This window comes from Perissodus microlepis, chromosome 14 (assembly GCF_051167445.1).
Source record: "Perissodus microlepis isolate ML-2025 ecotype Zambia chromosome 14, ASM5116744v1, whole genome shotgun sequence".
Classification (NCBI taxonomy): Eukaryota; Metazoa; Chordata; class Actinopteri; order Cichliformes; family Cichlidae; genus Perissodus; species Perissodus microlepis.
Genome location: NC_140474.1, coordinates 37,472,665 through 37,492,486, shown reverse-complemented (window position 1 = coordinate 37,492,486; position 19,822 = coordinate 37,472,665). Strand labels below are relative to the sequence as shown.

Genomic DNA, 19,822 nt, shown 5'->3' with positions numbered 1-19,822 from the left:
CATTACTGGAACACAGCACATTCAGACAGACAGACGCGGACACACACAAACACAACAACACTACGCACATTTCTCCCCATGCACATACACTAGTCAGCTAGTACACACACACACACACACACACACACACACACACACACACACACACACACACACACACACACATTTACTCAGCAGTAGCATTTAGAAGTCAGATGTGGTACAAACACAGATTTTAGCAGCTGTTAATGATTGTGACTTTGTTTGGTTCATAAGTTAATTATATGTTGCATGACTATCACCTGTTTTTATGGGAAGACGTCTACTTTATGGGACAAAAGAAAACTGTTTCCTGTGCAGAGACAAACAGTGGTCTGAGCATCCAGCACTGGGCTGAGTATGCTACGGACTGCTCTGAACACTGTTTGTTGTGGCAGTACAGTACTGACATTTTAGGATAACACCTTATTGTAACCATTGTTATTTAAGGGTCAGCCCATAGACAATTAGACATTTGTTTTTTATTTGATTTTTTTTTTTTGCAATGACAAACAAAAAATAATAATTAACAGTGTTTTTTACCTGGTTCATATCCATCCATTGGATTCTGCTTATCTAATTCAGGGTTGCGTAAGGGCTGGAGCCTATCCTTGCAGCACACCCTGGACAGGTTGCCCTGGACAGGGTTAGCACACAGAGAGCATTCACACTAATGTCTTTGGACTGTGGGAGGAAGCCATGCCGATACTGCACACAAAGGCTCCCAAACTGGATTTGAATCCAGGACCTTCTCACTGCAACCATAACAAAGAATGCTGTGGTGCTAACCACCACACAGCCCACAGGTCTGGTCTTACCAACCTTGAAAAGAACCTGGTTAAAGCACTTTTGCTTTGCCAAAAACAAACACTAGAAGCTGCGTGGCCTATCGTATATTTAGCTTTGAGTGTACTGGCTTTACCGTATTGGTAGACTTTCCTCTACTACTTAACCAGCAACAAGCCTGTTAATTTCCCTTTGCACACAAAACAATACAAATGCTTTCCTGGTGTAACAGCTGTGCTCTCTGCCATCAGGCTAGCTGAGCAGACTGTTTTGTTTGCTGGAGGCAGACAAAAATTGCAAATACGTGAGGACTGTTTTTTCCTTCTTTTTTCTTCTTTTCTTCTTTTGTCAGAGGAAACAGGGACTCGGGCAGATGTGTTTAGTAATATTGCTTTGTTGGAAAAGTAACTAAATATTGAGTATTTGTTAATCACGAGTGCTTCTTGTACTATGTTACAGTCAACGCTGGTCTTCACCAGACAAAACGCTTTATAAGGCGCAAAGCTAAAAAGAATAACTGAACTAGTGAAATCCTTTATCCTTTGAACATACCTCTGGCAATACAGTATATAAAAACAGAGCTAATATAAATGTGAAATTTAAATGTTTAGTTTCTGTGTGGTGGCTGCGATGTGTCTGTGTTTTAAAGAGTTAGCTCTAGCTCATCTCTTCCTCTTTTGTTCTCACAGGACTTTCTCGGAAACGTCTCCTCAGACACATCATGCTTGAGTTGATGTGATTAGTTTTAAGGCTTATGGGATATAGATGAAAGGATACAGATGGAAGCCTTCTGTTGGCTTTTCCCACTGACATTTGAATAGGCACTCTGTGGCTTTGAGAGTACCCCACACCTCATTTGCTGTGCCAAAAACAGGCTTATGGAGCACATGACTTAACATGGATACCTCAAAGAGAGGTGCAGAGATACTGTAATCTGTCTTAGCTGAGGAGAGGCTGCTGAACTGCCACAATCACAGTTGATAGGAAAAGCTGCTCTAGTGTTTGGTGATGCCTGCATTGACTGACATACTTGTTGAATACCATATGGCTCAGTTTGTGGTGTTTTTCCTTGAATATCATGAAAATCTTAATAAAGTATGATGTTAACACCAAAGCCACGCTTTCGTTTGGGTCCCTCTATTCAGAAGAATACTGATATATCTGTGTACAGTCATATATTGCTGGTGGTGTTGTGGGTCTGTCCCGGGGACTCTTCACCCTTCCGTATGCAAATCTAGAAAGCCGGAGGTGGGTAGAGCAGCAGCGAGATCCCAGCACAGGATGGAGCAGACCCAACTGACAGATATGACATTAAGTCAGAGACAGCATGAAAAGAGGTGAGGGCAAGGCTGAGGGTAGTTGCAGAGCAGCTTGCAGATGTGCAGCGACTGTGGGCAGGCTAAAGTGGTTTAAGTCGTGCACCCAATCTGTGACAGAGCGTTGGTTTAAACAGCCTGTAGGCATCAGGGTGGCACTGTAACCTGCTGATCTGGTAGGAAAGTGGCTGAGCTTGACTTTGTGCCTGTACATGCAAACAATTTCATTCACTTCAAGTTTATTTATCTAGCACCAAATTACAACAACAGACACCTCAAGGCGCTTAAACAAGACAGAAGGGACAGAATATTTATTGAGCTAGCAACTGGATAGCACACAGAGTAAAGGGATGGATGTAACCATGGTGATATCACCCAGTGATAAACCACAAGAGTCCTTATTGACTCTTAGACTGACCAAATTTGACAAAATTAGCACAATGACGTGCTCGTGACGTGAAACAAAACGCCATAAAGTCATCAGAAAAATGTTTACTGTTATCAGGCTTTCTAATATATAAATATATTTATCAACTTTTCTTCTGACGATGACGTCTGTGTTGAGCGCTCTGTGGATCTGCGTTCGACTACTCCGCCTAGGCTGCACTGTCGAGTGCAGATCCACTGAGCGCAGCGCAAGCTAACAAGACAGAAGCTAAGCTCGTTGCAACATGGCAACTTCCTCAACGCTACCCGAAACTGAACCTCCCCCACCCCCATTCAGATCTGGCGTTTGGAACTATCTTGGTTTTCATGTGACGTATGACCCTGAAGGTAAGCGCGTCATGGACTAAAGTCAAACAGTATGTCGGATGTGTCACGCAATGCTCAATTACATTGGTGGGAACTAGTGCGTTAGCGCAGTTAGCTCGTTAACGTGTTGACGCCGTCCAGCCTCACGCACGGGGCGATCTGCGGTAACTCGTTAACGGAGATTTGCCGCGTTATGGCGTTAATGTCATTTTAACGAGATTAACGCTGACAGCACTAGTGCGAACACAACGAATATGACTGCACATTTACTCCGACATCATCCTAGTGCAAAGACAAGTGGAAGCAGACAAAAACAACAAGCACGCATGCTACAAACTTTACCCGAGTCATTTAGACAGCCGTTAGCACAGGATTCTCCTTATGGGGACCTGATATGTTTAATATGCTGCTGAGAGTATAGCCCAGAAGAAGCGTATAGTATAGCTTTTATTTTGGAAAGAGCCATTTCTCTGTCTATTCCAAAGATGAGTGATTTCTCGATCAGATATATTTATTTTTTTTAAATTATTTTGTTGTTTCAGCAACATTAAATTTGAAAACTGTACTTTTGAGTTAAAATATATATTTATAATTGTAATAAATGACAAATTAAAAAAGGCATGAACATTTTTTTGTATTGAAAAAATATCGAACCGTGACACCAAAGTATCGAACCGAACCGTGAATTTTGTGTATCGTTGCACCCCTAATAAATATATATATATATACAGGGGCAAGCCGTGATTGAATTATTTAGGACCCAAGATGCGACCCAAGATTTTCTGAAGCACAAGGTCAGAAAAACAAAACAGGAGCACTAGAAGGTCCCAAAACAAAATACGAGTCCAAAAACAAAAATAAACACCGGAGCCCAAGAAAACTGAGTCCAACACCAGTTCAGAGAGCTGACCAGGAGGCCAGCAGCACAGATGTCCAAAACAGAACATTTCCGGGGAAGGCAGCGGCGGTGGCGCAGGCGAGGGAGGTGACGGAGGCCGGCTGGAGGCCGGCCGGAGGCCGCCCACTACGGCGATGATGCCCAGTCAGTGGCCTGGAAAGCGGCCGGCGATGTTGAGGAGCTGGACGTACAAAGGACGGTGGTGAAGCAACCACAGGACCAGGCGAAGGCAAAGCAACCACAGGACCAGGCGGAGGCGAAGCTGGACCAGGCAAAGGTGAAGCTGGACCAGGCGAAGGCGAAGCTGGACCAGGCGAAGCAGACGCTGCAGGTGTGGACGAAGGCGAAGCTGACGCTGCAGGCGTGGACGAAGGCGAAGCTGACGCTGCAGGCGTGGACGAAGCTGAAGCTGACGAAGAGGCTGCTGCAGGTGGGGCTGATGAGGCTGCTGCAGGCGAGGCTGATGAGGCTCGCCTGCAAAACACAGCCCTGGCATAAACAGTTCCACAGTCCAAAACAGAAAAAGAGTCCTCACTCACCACAGCCGGCAATTCAGAAGTCCCAACGTCCGGCTGTGGGGTAGCGCGCCAGCGGCGCGATTGTCACTTCCTCCTCGCAGACGGCTCCGATGGGCCGGGCAAAACCACATCCGGCGGGTCGGGCAGCGAGGCAGCAGTGGCCGGGAGAAGTTGTGGTGTGTTCCGGAGAAAGGTACGTATGGTCGGGGGAAGCAATCCAAACAGCCATGGAAGGCCAGAAAAGAGCCGTTGTAGCTGGCCTTCAACTGCGCGGCGAAGCTCTTCCGGAGGGTGTTCCAGCCACAGCCCGAGGAGAATCTCCACACTGTAAATTATGTCGTCTCGGAGCTCCTCAGACGGATTCAGTGCCGCTCGGTCCATGGTGGCTGGTTCGCACTGTCACGGGTTGCCGGGGCAAGCCGTGTGTGAATTATTTAGGACCCAAGATGCGGCAGCTCTGGTGCAAGTGAGTTCATTAACCAAATGTGGATACAACAGAGATGGTGAGGGTGAACATGAAACTAAGAAAACCTAAACTGGGAAAAACTAACAGAAACTAACCAGAAACAGAGATGCGGGGAGGCACAGGGAAATACACAGAATGACAGACGGAGAGACGCAGACAAACCAGCAACGAGGACGAGGTAACACACACTATAAATACACACACCAGGAATCAAGGGATGGGAAACAGGAGGGGAACACACCTGGAAGACATCACAGCTGACGAGGCAGGGGAACGTAAACAGAACGCACTGACATTAGACAGGGACCTTCAAAGTAAAACAGGAACACATACATGCAAAGACTAAGAAACGCGAACTAAACACAGAGACCTTACTATACAAAAGGGGATACACAGGCAGGGATAACACCAACAGAGGGAACACAACTAAACCCTGGGAAACCAAAACACAACAGTCATGACACATAAAACTATCAAAAATAAAAGTACAACAACCAAAAACACTGGGTCACCGACCCAGGACCATGACATCCTCGCAGGTATGGTGTTAAGGTATACTGTGTAATTCTTAACCCAAATCTTACTCCTCAAACTGTAACTCTGTTTTCAAGATATTATTTTTTTGACATAATAATACTGTTCAACTTGACTTTTTCGATAAAATAAACTCCTCTGTACGATGCTCCCAAGCTGAATTATCGTTACCTGAAACTGTTGTCAAATTCTAATGAAAATAAACTGGAAATGTTCTCCCAAGTGTGAAGAAGAACATTTTTTGTCTTTTTGCAGGTCAGACAGGTCAGAAAAGCCAAACAGTGTGGGTGATAAGTAGTAGTGTCTGTGTTCCGATTTAGTTAAACAGAATAGAGAGAGGACCGAAAGATAAATACAGAGTAGGAGTGATGAAAGATAATAAGTGCTGAAGAGGCGAGAAAGAACCACCCAGGATCCCAAGAACTTACCCAAGTCCACGAGTCTGACTGACTGATCATAACTGATCTGGCCAGTAAAGAGGATGTCATAAATGGCGTGGAGTAAGTCAGTGGTCTTTTGTTCAAAGACATTTTGCATACAGTGCATTTGTTGAAGAGCAAGAAAGCAAGAGAGCCTTTATGACATGTTACTATGACTCTATGAGTGTTACATACTAACTTTGGTGTTCAACAATTAGAGACTGTTTGGCAAAGATAGCAACATCTGCCCGTCAAAGTAGCCACACCCCTAACTACAGAATATACACAAGACGCCAAAATGGTCGTCTCTACTGGCTGTAAAAAACAAAATTCTACTTCTACCGTCCAATCCATGGTTTATGGACCCTCATTTATGGTGTTTGCCATCTTGGTGGCTTTTTTAAAAAAGTTTTTTATTAGTTAGAATTAAGTGAGCTTGGCCAACAAAGTGTATGGGTCCATTGTATAGACATGGATATCTGATAATTATTGCTAACTTAACTAACTTGTAACTACTACTGGAAGCTATTCACAGGAGTGTGGTTATCAGAGTCTGTATGAAGTGAATGACATTCTGTAATTATGATGGGCGAAATAATCATTGGTAATGTTGCAAGGGAGCCAGAATAAACCTTTCTCAACTTCGATGTGAGTGACTGTAGCAACTAAAAAGTGAAGAATACCTGCAACTGAAATGATCTGGTAGTAAAAACACTAGCGTGTTACCTAGGCAACTAGAGCCTGGGATATGTGCAAGTGACCAGTCACCAGCTTCAAACCGATGTGCAGTGAATGAATTACTCTCAGTCTTTACACAGCTTTGGCAACCATTCAAAGCACTTTAGACTACAAGTCACATTTTTACCCAGATATTCACACAGTGCTTTACTCATTAACTTAATAATAATAATGTATACTTTATTGATCCCCATGGGGAGATTCCTCTATAGAGTGAATGGGTCCTGATGGACTGTTAGTATCCGGTCTTTAACTGATGATGTATAAACCCTGCTTCCGGGTCCAATTACTCTGTATTTATTAAGGCTGTCGTGTTTTAATGCTTTGAATCTGTCACGGTCTGCCGTGGGGATGTGGGGAAAGGAGGACCCAGGCGCGGTGCTCTGTGTATAAGCAGTGTGTTTATTTACAGTGTGGTAAATATCGATGCACAATTAATCCCCGTGCTCCCCAAGACTCCCGTGTGTGTCTTCCAGTGGCGTCCGTGTTCATGCTCCCCGCTGTCGTGACTCTGCACACCCTGTGCGTGCTGTCCTTCCTCTCCACGCTCCTCCTGGCGGAAAACAATGGAAGCAGCCATTAGACACTGACCCCTGCGGGCAAACACGATCAGTACTTCCTGGACTAACACACTGACTTGGAAGTCTAACTCAATGATCCCGCGTCGGTGGGAGCTCCAAGACTCTCCTAAGTAGCTCCCCCGACAAGCCCTGATCAGCAGCAGGTGTGTGGCCCTGCTAGGGGACTGGCCACACCCACCAGGCCCGAAGGCGCCTGTAAACAAGTGTTTAGACACACCTGCACCCATACACACACACAAACATATCTACAAACATGGAGAAGAGGGGCAGCAACACCAAAAATACATACAACATAACAAGTCCATAACTGCTCAGGGATCGGACCCTGACAGAATCTTGCTCTGTTTAATCTGAACAAGCCCCTAAAAACAGTCAGTGATCACTGTCAGCCTCTCTCGGTTTTTAATAAAACTATTCGTATTGTGGATGGATTATCTCAGCTGTTCTGGCTGAAGTTTGGTCTGTTTACAGCATCCTGCCATGCGATTGCATTTCTTCCTAACCATCGGGAATGTTAACTTTTATTGAGTGGAAAAAAGTTAGCATTCATCCTCCACCTTCACTAGCTAGCCACCATGTAGCACATCATTATATACCAGCTAGCCCAACTTCACTAACCCTACAAAAGTCACTACTGTTTAGTTTCCTGTCTTCATTTATGTTGGAAGTGATAGCAGAGCTGTACGTTTTAGTTTTTCAGAAATCCCTCAGTCAGAACATGCTATATCATGTCTAGAAGGAAACTAGTGAGCTAATTCCCTGCTAGCTTTTAACTCCGTTAAACTTCAGAAGTTCTGTCTTTATTGATGCCTGGATGTTAAACTTAATTGTTACACCTGGTGAAGCAGCAACCTTAACCTTTTTTTTAAAGATGAAAGAATTTAGACAGTTTTTAACTATCAGTGATGCCACAGTGTTCGTTTGTGTAGCACCCCACCCGTTATACTGAGTCTAAACCCACTCACCTCAGTTTCGACCCCCTAGGTGGGGTGGTAGGTTCGTTACAGCCCGGATACCACACATGGTTGTTGTACAGACAGGAATCGGGGAAACTAACAGTAAACCCCTTGCCTGCAGGTTAGACTTAACCAGTAGTAAAAAACGACCCCAGACAACTCTTTAACACAAAACAGAACGTTTACTGAACGTAAGCGTAGGAAAAATAATGTACAGCACACACCCTTTTTAACTCAAATGATATTCCACTTCCTTAAACAAATGAAATATACTTTGTAAATGAACTTAGTCCCTTTGAAATTATATTAAATTATTTGAACTCAAGTTGTCACCTCTTGGTGATTATTTCACAAATACATCATCTGAAATATGTTATATGAATAAACTAAATACACAGCACTCACACATGGGCCCCACACACATTCACACTTGTTGCAGGCCTGATTGTTGCTCATGCTGGACGATGGCGAGACATCCTCTTCTCCCCAGTAAGAGCAGAAACAATCTGACTTACAGTCCAGTTGTTCGGTAGTTCGCTGCTCACCAGTCCCAAATTGTGAACAGTTTGGTTCATCTTTAGTTATATGATAATAACAATTCTATCTTGATATGCTATGTCTTATCACAGGTTAATTTTTCCTGGGTCGCATAGCAGCCAACAACTCCTCCAGAGAGGCTGTCCTGGTGAAGGAGAAATTCATGGCCCACTTCTCGGCGGAGGGAGCAGCGTCTTGGCAGCCAAAAGAATAGCCCAGCGACTTCCCCACAACAGCTCTGAGCCACCCACAAACCTCTGAAGAGTGTTCCTGCCTTTTTAAAAAATTTTCTTAATAAATGGAGCTCTACTCCAAAATAAACTAACCTCTCTTTATTCTCTTAAATAATTGGTCTTCACTATGTTCCTATATTCAAAGGAGCTTGCAAAGAAAGGCGTCTGGACTTCTTAGAAAGGCGTCCAGACGCCTTTCTTTGCAAGCTCCTTTGACTACGATGACCTGGATTACTGAGAACCTTCACAGACATATGTTCCTATATAGTAGTATATTTTTTCATTAGTATAATATGAAATAAATTCTACATGTGTCAAGTTGTGTGCCAATATTTGCTATGTAGTAGAACTGAGACACTACAAAAATTTATTTGAAATAATATTCAAATTCTCAAAAACATTAAACATAAATATATAAAATGTAACTATTTACAGAGAGACAGAGAAAAAGGACCCAGCTTAAAGTGGAAAAGCCTCAGGGAGAAGGAGGAGAAAAATAAGAACATTGTTTCTGCCCGGGAGAGCTGCTGCCTCATCAGAAAACTACTGATCGCTAGGGTCCAATGTTTCCAAAATTAACACAGCTGTGCTGTTTTCAAAAACTAATTTATAAATTTTAAATTTCACTAATTCTCTCGTCTGAGGCAGCATGCTCTCCAGAGCAGGAACAAGGCCGAGGAGGAAATGCTCCGTTGGAGACTGGCGTGGCCTCTTCAGGGACTCCAGGATGGCCAGCTCCACCGCCGATGGACCGTCCTGGGACCTCGTCCGCCTCGGAGCGGTCCTCCTCTGTGGGCCTGTAAAACACAGCACAAAACAACACAAAGTAATGAGAAGGCTGCTACTAGATTTTCAACATTGAAAAAAACAGGATGTAAAAAGCTATCAGTGCTTGCTGTACATACCTGTGGGTGCAGCAGCAGGAGCTGAGGGACCAGGGACTGGGGAGCCAGGAGAAGCAACAGGGGATGCTCTGCTGCAGCATCAGTTGGCTCTGTCAAGACAATATTAAATGTTGACAGGTTGAAAACAATAGTCATAGAGAAATTATATACAGTAGTCCCTCATTTATTGCAGCAGGGGTTCTCAGAATAACTAGCCCCTTGCCCCACACTTTATACACTTTGTCACACACACATGAGTAGGGATGGGTATCGTTTAGGTTTTATCCAATACCAGTACCAAACCGGTACTTTTGAAACTGTGCCGGTGCTTAAACGGTGCTCAAACCGGTGCTTAAAGAATGGAGAACACAAAATTGGTCCAAAAACCTCTCATGTTCAGCTGTTTTTTTGTAAAAAGATAACAATGTTAGCCTTTTCTGCAGCTATAGGGGATTTATGGTATCACTCTTAGCTGGAAGCAGTGCTTAAACAATGGAAAAAACAAACTTTGTCCAAAAACCTCTCATGTTTAACTGTTTTCCACTTTTTCTTTGGTCATTTTAGCCTTTTTGGCCAGGGTGAAGGGAGTATCTGCCATCAAACAAGAAGACAGCCGCATGTAACTACGACGGTGTTTGCTAGTTCACCTTGCATTCATTAATGTAATAACGTGGTTAGCGTACGCAACGTAAATTACACACGAACAACATTAAGCTACTCACGCAGAGAAGAACGGCTGCTGCTGCCATCATCATCCATCATCATTTCTGCTACACTGGCAGGGCTAGGGGCCAGGACACTATTCTTCGGGTTTTTGGGGGATGTTGCTAACTCCGGGTCAGATAACAGGCAACCCACGCGCAGTAGATGTGCACGGTGTGAGGTCTCGCAGCAAGCTATCAAATACGGTGCATTTCTCGGCTTTTAACAAATGTTATACATCACCAGGTGTTTCATCAGATTCGAGGTGTTACCTCCTTTGCACAGTATCAGCTTAAAGCACTTGTTGCAGGCTGCTGAGTTTGCATCTTTTGCTGTGAAGTACAGCCAGACTTTGACCGCTTCGCTTTGGGCATTTTTAATCTGTAGCTCTGCTCTAAAAGAACGTACATACCTTGGCCCGCCTACTATCCTCGGAAACGTAAAATGATTGGCTGGAATCCAAAGTGTATGACATCTCAGGAAAAAAAAAAGCACCGAAATAAAGCACCGAAATGTGCGCTGCTTTTCGGTCTGGTTACTGTCAGAACCGGTACCCATCCCTACACATGAGCATTACTCACAGTTCTCACAAGTTGATTCTCAAAGTGCAAACCTTTGTAGATTTCAAAATGTAAAAGTATTATTATTTTCATCGCCTGCCACTTTTGTGCACCTTTTCCCCTTGCGGTGCAGGTGTCTATTTCCGAATGAGGGTCATAGTTATGGGTGTTTTTGTGCTGTTTTTTCTATTGGACGTGATGGTTATCAAAACCAAACATGATAAATTTGGCAAGCGCAGGAGACATGACACGGAGAAGATTTGTCAATCAGGCTGCAGAATGCAATGCACATTGTTGAAAGTTGTACTGTGCAATAAAAAAATCTGACAACATGCATAAATTAACTACCTACATTAATTCATTGTAAACATACCTTCTGACTGTGACTCCCCTGCTGCCTCTCCGGGCTCTCCGTGGTCCTCGGGGTGGGGAAGTTCTCCACGGTCCCGACCATATTTGTCATGGTCCTGGGTCGAGCGACCCAGTGTTTGAGTTTATGTATCTTTTGTATTTATTTGTGCCTTAGCTTAGTTCACCTAGTTAATTTCTAGATTACTGTGTAGACCTGTTTCTTAGTTGTTTATGTCATCTCCCCCTGTACTAAGTCTCCCTGGTTCATGCGTCATGTCTGTGTGGTTATGTTTGGTTCATGTCATGTCTAGTCTCCATGTTTCCTGTTTTACTTTGAAAGTCTGTATTCAATGTCAGTATATGTAGTTTCACTCTCCCTGTCCTGTCATTAGGTTCATGTGTATCAGCTGTTCCCCCTCATGTGTCTCCACTTCCCCTGATCACCTCATGTGTGTATTTAGTCCTCAGTCTTGCTGTGTTCAGTGTCGCGTCGTCTGCGTTATCTCCCCTACCCCTTGTCATAGTTTCCCAGTCTATGTTCAGGTTTTCCCTCAGTTACTTTGTTGTTGTTTTTTCCGTGAGTTTTCGGCCCTAAATAAAGGCTCGCCTTTTGTTAAGTCCAGTTTTGTGTCCTCACCTCTGTCCGCTCTTGGGTCCTCTACTCACTCCACACGGTCTGCCCCGGCGGTCCGTGACAATATTGCCGCTAGTCTCCCACGGAGTGAGGAAGGGGTCCAGAAACCCCATGACCCCGAAGAACTTCCATCTCCTCCCCAATCCTGCTGCAGACCAACTCCTCTTCTCGTTCTCCGTCCTCTTCTCCTTGGATTATGTGTCCCTGAGGCTCTTCCACTTTCTCCTGCAGATGTCCTCTGAATAAACACATTATCTTGTTATTAGATAATTGTTATTATCTTGTTAGTATTTTCATTCGCGCGTCAAACGCGTCAGTCGTGCTGACGTGTTTTCAGACGCAAATCTGCTTCTGAATTTTCGCAGGACCTCCAGTTGCGCTTCATCGTGCTCCTCCATTGACTTTACATGTAAACTTGACGCTCTGGTCGCGTCTATCGCGTTCGGTGTGAACGCACCGTAAGAGTTGCATACCAGGAAATCATACTTTATGATTAACATCATAGTTTTTGTTGCTCTACCTACAATTACCTTGTGACAAATTACAGGGCAAATTACATTCCGGGTACATTTACATCACATGAAATTAACTGTGAACACCTTATGTTACTGTGGCATTTAAGTCCATGGGAATTATGAGTATCTACTCCTGAATTCCCATCCGGGCTATACCCTCCCCCTTCTAGACGTGCTTGATGCCCCTATAACACAAAAATCTGTGCTCTGTACATCAAGCTCTAGTGTTAGCGGGTGACACCATGAAGTCTGGCAAGTGTGAACTCGTGAATCTCTATAAGTACCACTTCCCACCAAAATCCCATGGCTCAAAACCACTACAGGCTGATCAGATGATTGTCCGAGTTCATCATAACTCAGTCTCACTACAGGCCTCTTTAGTCTCTGTGGCTGGCCCACCGGATGCTCCTCCACTTCCAGTGACATCCCACTCTCTTTGGCTCCCTCCTCAGGGCCAATCACTGTAACTGCCTCAGAGTCCAGATGGAGATCTGGAGGGTTATAATCATCTGGATTTCTTTCAACATCTGCCAAATCAGTGGTTGAACTCTCAAGATGCAACACATTTGGCTTTTGACCTCGGTCCCTCAAAAACTGTTCTGACAGTAACGGAAGGTTTTCACAATCCATGTGTGAGACTCGTGTCAGACATGCATCTTCAGATTCAGACTCTGAAGAAGACATTGTATCTACCAGATTTTCAACTGGTTTAGCCTTGGCGAATCCCCTTTGGGATCGAGTGCCAGGTCTAGCAAACGACTCTGGTTCAGTATCATTTGGTAGTCTTACTAGATACCCAATGGGTAGCAAGTGGTTACGATACACCATTTTCTCCACCCCCAGGTTTCACTCTGTATATTGGTAGATGGGGCAATTTGTCAAGCACAATGTAAGGTGCAGTTCTCCACTTATTCTTCAGCTTGTGCTTTCCAGTAACACCAAAATTCTTCAGCAACACTTGGTCTCCTGGTGCCAAGCTCTGTTCTTTCATATGCTTGTCATGTGCTTTCTTGTTTTTCGGATGACTTTTGTGAGCAGCCTCTGTTGCTAGGCAGTAAGCTTGTTGCAAATCAGCTTTCAGCTTAGCTATGTACTGGGGATGCGTCAGTCTGCTTTGTGTCTCATCCTTGATTCCGAAACAGATGTCCACAGGCAGCCAGGCTTCTCTGCCAAACATTAGCAGGTAGGGTGAGTACCCGGTTGCTTCTGTACGCGTGTACAAAATGACTGATGGATTGATTCCACGTATGTTTCTTCTTGGGATCCAATGTTCCCATCATGGAGAGTAACATCCAGTTAAATCTCTGTGGCTGTGGATCTCCTTGGGGATGATAAGGTGTTGTCCTGGATTTCTGGATCCCTAACACTCTTAGAAGATCTTGGATCAGCTTACTCTCGAAATCATGTCCCTGGTTGGAATGTATCCATGCTGAAAGTCGATAATGTACAAAGTACCGTTCACTCAGAATCTTGGCTACTGTAGAGGATTTTTGGTCTTTAGCTGGAAAAGCTTGTGCATACCTGGTAAAGTGATCAGTCACTACTAGAATGTTAGCATATCCCTGGGAGTCTGGCTCTGGGACAGAAAATCGATACACACGAGATCGAGTGGCCCACTGCTGGTAAATTTGGTTCAATGGTGCAGCTCACTGTTTGGGTGCTTTGCGTGCAACACATTTCCTGATGTACTGCTCAATTTCTGCACTCATCCTAGGCCAGCACAATCGGTCTCGTATGAGCTCCACAGTCTTGTCCACCCCCAGGTGACCTGACTCATCATGAAGCGATCTAAGCACCATGGCAACATGGTCTCGGGGTAGTACAACCTTATGCATTTCCTTTCCAGGTTGTCTCTGTACTATCCTGTAGAGTACTCCATCAGTGATTACTAACTTGTTGGCCTCCCTGTAAAGCAACGTGGCTTCTGGATTAGAGTCTTTGTCGAAAGAAAAGGGAATCTCTCCATTCATGGATTTCTTTACTGGATCACGGTCTTGTGCTTTGATAAGCTTGGCTTTGCTTATCTGGGTCAAACACCCATAGTCAAGATGAGTGGGGAAAACAAAACACTCTGGGAGTACCTCAGGGGAAACTCCTAAAGACTTAGCAAAGTTGAATACCCCTCCTCCTGCTGACTTCCTAGATCTGTTTACACAGAGCTTTGACACTGTCCAAGGGCAGAGTTTGCGAATCAGTGTTCTCTGTTGGTAAGGGATTGCGTGATAATGCGCAATCCCAGCATCAATGTTGCTGCTTCCCGGTCGATACTGGAGAGTGAAGTCGTATGTTGCAAGAGCAGCTAACCACCAATGACCAGTGGCGTTGAGCTTGGCTGTGGCGAGGATGTGTGAGAGGATTGTTATCCATCCTCACAGTGATTTGTGCTCCATGCATGTATTTATGAAACTTGTCAACTACAGCCCACTTTAACGCAAAAAATTCGACCTGGTGCATGGGGTAGTTTTTCTCTGATGAGCTCAGCTTTCAGCTAGCAAAGCCAACTGGTCGCAGCCCTTCTGGGTAATCTTGATTAAACACAGCACCCAACCCCTGAAGGCTAGCATCTATCTGTAACACATAGGGCTTGGCTGGGTCTGCAAATGCCAAAACAGGTTTATTTGTAAGAGAACGTATAGTGTTCTGGAAAGCTCCTGTACATGCAGCATCCCACCTGACCCCAAACAGTTCATTTACCCGATGGTAGGTCTTTTCTGGGACTTTGACAGTTCTCATCTCTTAATGGGTTGGTGGGTAACCTTTACATAGTTTGGTTAAGGGCTTGACAATTGATGGAGTAGTTCTTTATGAAGCAACAGGAATACCCACAGGACAATAGGAAAGACTGCAGTCATGGAAGATCGGTGGGTTGCTTCCAGTGAGATACTGCATTGACTTTGCTTGTGTCAGTGACAATAACTTTCTCAGACACTATGTTTCCAATAGGTCACTTGTGGCCTACAGAACCGACACTTGGCGATGGATAACTTTAGGCCAGTCTCTTCCAGTCTGTCAAGAACCTTGATTAATCTCTGTTCATGTTATTCCAAAGTTCTTCGGAACACGATCAAATCATCAACGTACACTATGACCTCAATCATGTGCATGTCTCCCACCGCTTTCTCCATTACTCTTTGAAAGGTTGCGGGAGCTCCTGTGATTCCCTGGGGCATACTCTCAAATTTAAAGAATTCCAAAGGACATATGAAAATGGTTTTCTCATTGTCCTCTTCCGCCATGGGAATTTTGTAGTATCCACTATGCAAATCCAAGACTGAGAACCACCTGCTTCCAGACAAACAGTCCAAAGCCTTGTCAATACAGGGAACTGTATATTGGTCAGGAATAGCTCTGCGATTCAAGGTTCGATAGTCCACGCACATGCGCAACCGCCCCGTTTATTTTTGTAGTAAGACAATGGGGGAAGCATAGGGACTCCTTAATTCTTTTATTATCCCTGCTGCCAGAAGTCCTTGAAGGTGGCAGCGTAAGTCATTCAGATCACCTGTGGCTACACGGCGGGACCACTCTTGGAAGGGGTCAGCTAGACAGATGTGGTGTTGAACTCCTTTAGCCAAACCCACATCCCATTCATCTGTCGAGAAAACATTACCTCTCTCTGCAAGTTTCTGACTAAGCCTCTGTTTCCATTCAGCTGGTATAGGAGAGTCCCCAAAATTAAAAAGAGATGGGTCAAGCTTAGGGGAAGCTTTTGTGTTTGGGCCTGAGCCATCAGTCACTATATCAGCTACATGCAGGTGTGCAATCACAGTGCCCATGGGAATGGCAGTGTCTTTTAGTGACTGGTTGCTCATGAGCACCAGAAACCTGTCTCTAGCAAGCATCTTGGAGAACAGTATGGTTGGCTGCACTAGCACACTGGGGGGAAGAGCATGTGAAGATGCCCGTCCCGTAATGAGGATGCTGTCTCCAATAGTGTGAATGTCTTTAACTTTACAGATAGCTATTTTCCCCTCCCAGCTGGAATGACAAGTGGGCCAGGACCAGTCCACCCTCACCTTCTTTCAGTTGCAGAAATGGGTCTGATTTTGTGAACATTGGTGCCCACCAGGACAGGTATGTTATCTGATCACTGAGGGTCTGGGCACACCAAAGCAAGAACTGTGATAGCCTCAACTTTCTCTCGTGTCTCTTCAGGAAATTCCAATTCAATTTGAATGTAGCCCCTGTAAGGAAAGCTGGTATCTGATTCACTTAGGTCCCAAATATCTAGACCAGTGACCAAGTGTAAAGGCACGTGAGACAAGTGGGTTGAATACCAACTGTCAAAAATGATCTTCACCTGAGAGCCACTGTCCAAGAGGGCAGTGCAAGGCACACCATCTACCTTCACACAGGCTGTGGAGGGTGGCCCTACCAGTCCTTCAGGGAAACTAGGTGTCTGGACATTCACAACACTCCGGTTAACCCGGTGGTGGTGGTCGGTTCTTTTGCAGTACTGGGAGTTTTAATACTTTCTCCCTGCTTCCGTTGAGCCTGAATGAATTTTTGTATCACTTTGGAGTAATTTTCTGGAGCCTTACACTTGGTAGAGATGTGCCCATCCTCCAAAAATGATAACAGAATAAGTGTCTGGGATCTCTGAGTGTTCTCGCTCTCGATGCGTGGAAGAAACATGGTGCTTAGGCGAGGGCACTGCAACCCCTTTGGTGAGGTTAACAGATATGACAGAGATCTGCTTTCTTAGCCTCACCACTTCTTTCTTTAAAGCTTGGAGGATTTTGTTTTCTCCTGGATTCGCCCTGGTGAGTCCTTTTCATTCTCTCAACTTCATCCCCCGGATTGTATTTTCTTTAGCTCATCGAGATCCTCTGGGAGGGGTGGTGGCGTAGCCTCATTTTTTAAAAATAATTTTGAAGTCCGACAACTGCCTTCTCCCACCTTTTCTAGCTTCAAAGTACAATTATTGGAGCTGGCTGGTCCTATGACTCTTTGTCCTGTAATCTACCCACCACCCAAATATAATAAGTCTTTTATCTGTGAATTTGCTGACCTTTTAGGTTCTTTTCTCTTAAATTATGATTGGCCTCTTATTTCTCGCGATTTTAACATACATATTTGTTGTAAAGATGACTTGTTGGCCAAGGATTTCCTTGCCCTTACCGATTCTTTTAACCTTACACAGTGGGTGAGTGAACCGACACATTTAAAGGGCCACTCGTTGGACTTGGTCTATTCATATGGTCTAGATATCTGTATCAAGAGCACTGAAAATGTTGGCATCTCTGACCATTTTTTGGTTATGTTCGATGCTGAGTTAAATGCAACAGAACTGACTTCTGCGGGCCCTCGTCGCCCTATACCTATAATTAATTCTGAGACTGTGGCTAACTTCTCTGCTGCCTTCTTAAACACTGCCTTTTTTGATCCTGATAGCACGGACACTAAATGTTATACGCCCCCCTTGGTTAATGATGTTGTTAATTCTATGTTATTTACATGCTCCTCTATTCTGGACCCAGTGGCCCCTCTAAAGATGAAACTTCCCAGATCTTCTTCTCAACCTTGGTTAAATGACTCTGTACAGGCCTTACGACGTGCCTGTTGTCAATCTGAGAGGAAGTGGAAAAAAGACAAACTTCAGGTATCCCTTGACATTCTACATAGGAGCTGCTCTATTTACCAGGACTCTGTTCCCGTCGGATATTATTGTGACGAATAGCCACAACCCTCGAATCCTGTTCAAAATCTTTAACTCTGTGATCAATCCTTGTCCTTGAAGGTCGCATTTGGCCTCCCCAGCTGTCTGTCAGCAATTTTTAAATCATTTTACAAGAAAAAAGTTATCTCTTAAGGCTTCGCTTATCGCTTATCAGTTTGAGCCAATTTCACTCTCCACCCTCAAGAGATTAATTAAACAGCTGAGAAGTTTGAATTCTGTACATGACATTCTCCCTTCCCACATTATTAAGGATGGTTTTGATGTAATTGGGCCTTATATTCTATCTTTGATGAACCTTTCGACTGCCTTTAAACATGCAACAGTGCAACCTGTTCTAAAAGAAAAAGCAGCCTTAACCAGAATGATCCGGCAAACTATAGACCGATCTCCAAACTCACGTTCTTATCTAAAGTACTAGAGAAAATTGTCTTTTTTCAAATACAGGCCTACTTAAACACAAATAATATTGGTGACAAATTTCAGTCTGGCTTTAAACCACGCCACAGTACTGAAACGGCTCTGCGGAGGGTCTTCAGTGATCTTCTTTTAATTGCTGACTCAGGTCGCCCCGCTGTTTTAATTTTATTGGATTTGTCCTCAGCTTTTGATATGGTAGACCATGATATTCTTTTAAGGAGGCTAGAACATGCTGTAGAGATAAAGGGTTCTGCCCTTAACCCTCTGGCGTCACTGGACGCGCCGGCACATCAAAATCACATGACCAATTTAAGGCGACACAGCTACAAGATGCAGCGACTCAGAGTCTCCATTTCACCTTGGATCGAAAGTGCGGACTTCAAACTACATACCAGTTTTTGAATTGTGTCGATGGGCCACGTAAAACCAGAGTTATGATAAAAAATACATGCAATGTTTTTTTCTGAACAAAACAGTGGTGTTTACAGCGGGAAGAACGGTAAAAACAGCGTTTTCTACGGACAGCGCTAGCAAACAAACTCCGCTTGTGAGTGAAACAAGAAAAAGAAAAAACACCCCTTCCCTATTGGCGTTAAAGTTTACCATGTCAGCCAATCAAAAAAATGATATGGCAACATGTGGCATTTGGTTGTTTAGGGAGAAGGGGAAGTTTTTAGGAGTGACACCTGCGACAGAAAGCGGGCGAGCGAAAGAAAGAGAGAGAGAGAGGTTTCATATGTGAGACATTGGTTTAGCGTGTTTGGAGGCTGTAGTTAGTGTGTTGTGTAGTTATTGTTTTGTATTGTGTGTCAGTTATACTGCTGAATTTCACATTTTCTCCAAAAAAAGCCGTCAAAGGCAGATTCCAGTGTAAACGCTGTTCCCACATGGAAAACTGGACTGATGCACCTCCTGCTGTCAGACCTGCAGGTTTAGGCCTGTGGTGTTCTCCTCTGTCTTATACTGAACACAAACTGCATTTTTTGGACTGGCACAAATAATTTGTTGCAGAACACCTGATTGATCTGTAAATAGATTTAAATGGTTATATAAAAACCGCCTGAGGCCTTGGCTGCATTTTTATGTAAATAGCACCATATAACTTTGTTGTTTGCAAAACTTGTGCATAATTTTTAGAAATGTACAATTTCTATTGGCATTTCAAGTTATGAAAATGATTCGTTAAACATGTTTGTGGGTTTTAGAGTAAAAAATATAACTTTTTGTACTCTGATTTTGAATTTTTTGTCTGAATTTAGATCAACTGTGCTAATATAGTATGCCAAAATGAAAAAATAACTCAAATTTCAGATATTTGAGGTTGTG

General features: G+C 44.0%; 1 long non-coding RNA gene across 1 annotated transcript; it reads right to left on the bottom strand.

The window, feature by feature from the left end:
• Positions 1 to 8,145: 8,145 nt before the first annotated feature.
• LOC146374383 (uncharacterized) lies at positions 8,146 to 16,814 on the bottom strand. The gene is made up of 2 exons (XR_014802269.1): positions 9,659 to 16,814; positions 8,146 to 9,550 (listed from the first exon to the last, which is right to left on the bottom strand). It is a non-coding gene; the product is annotated as an uncharacterized LOC146374383 (long non-coding RNA).
• Between the last annotated feature and the right edge of the window lie 3,008 nt (positions 16,815 to 19,822).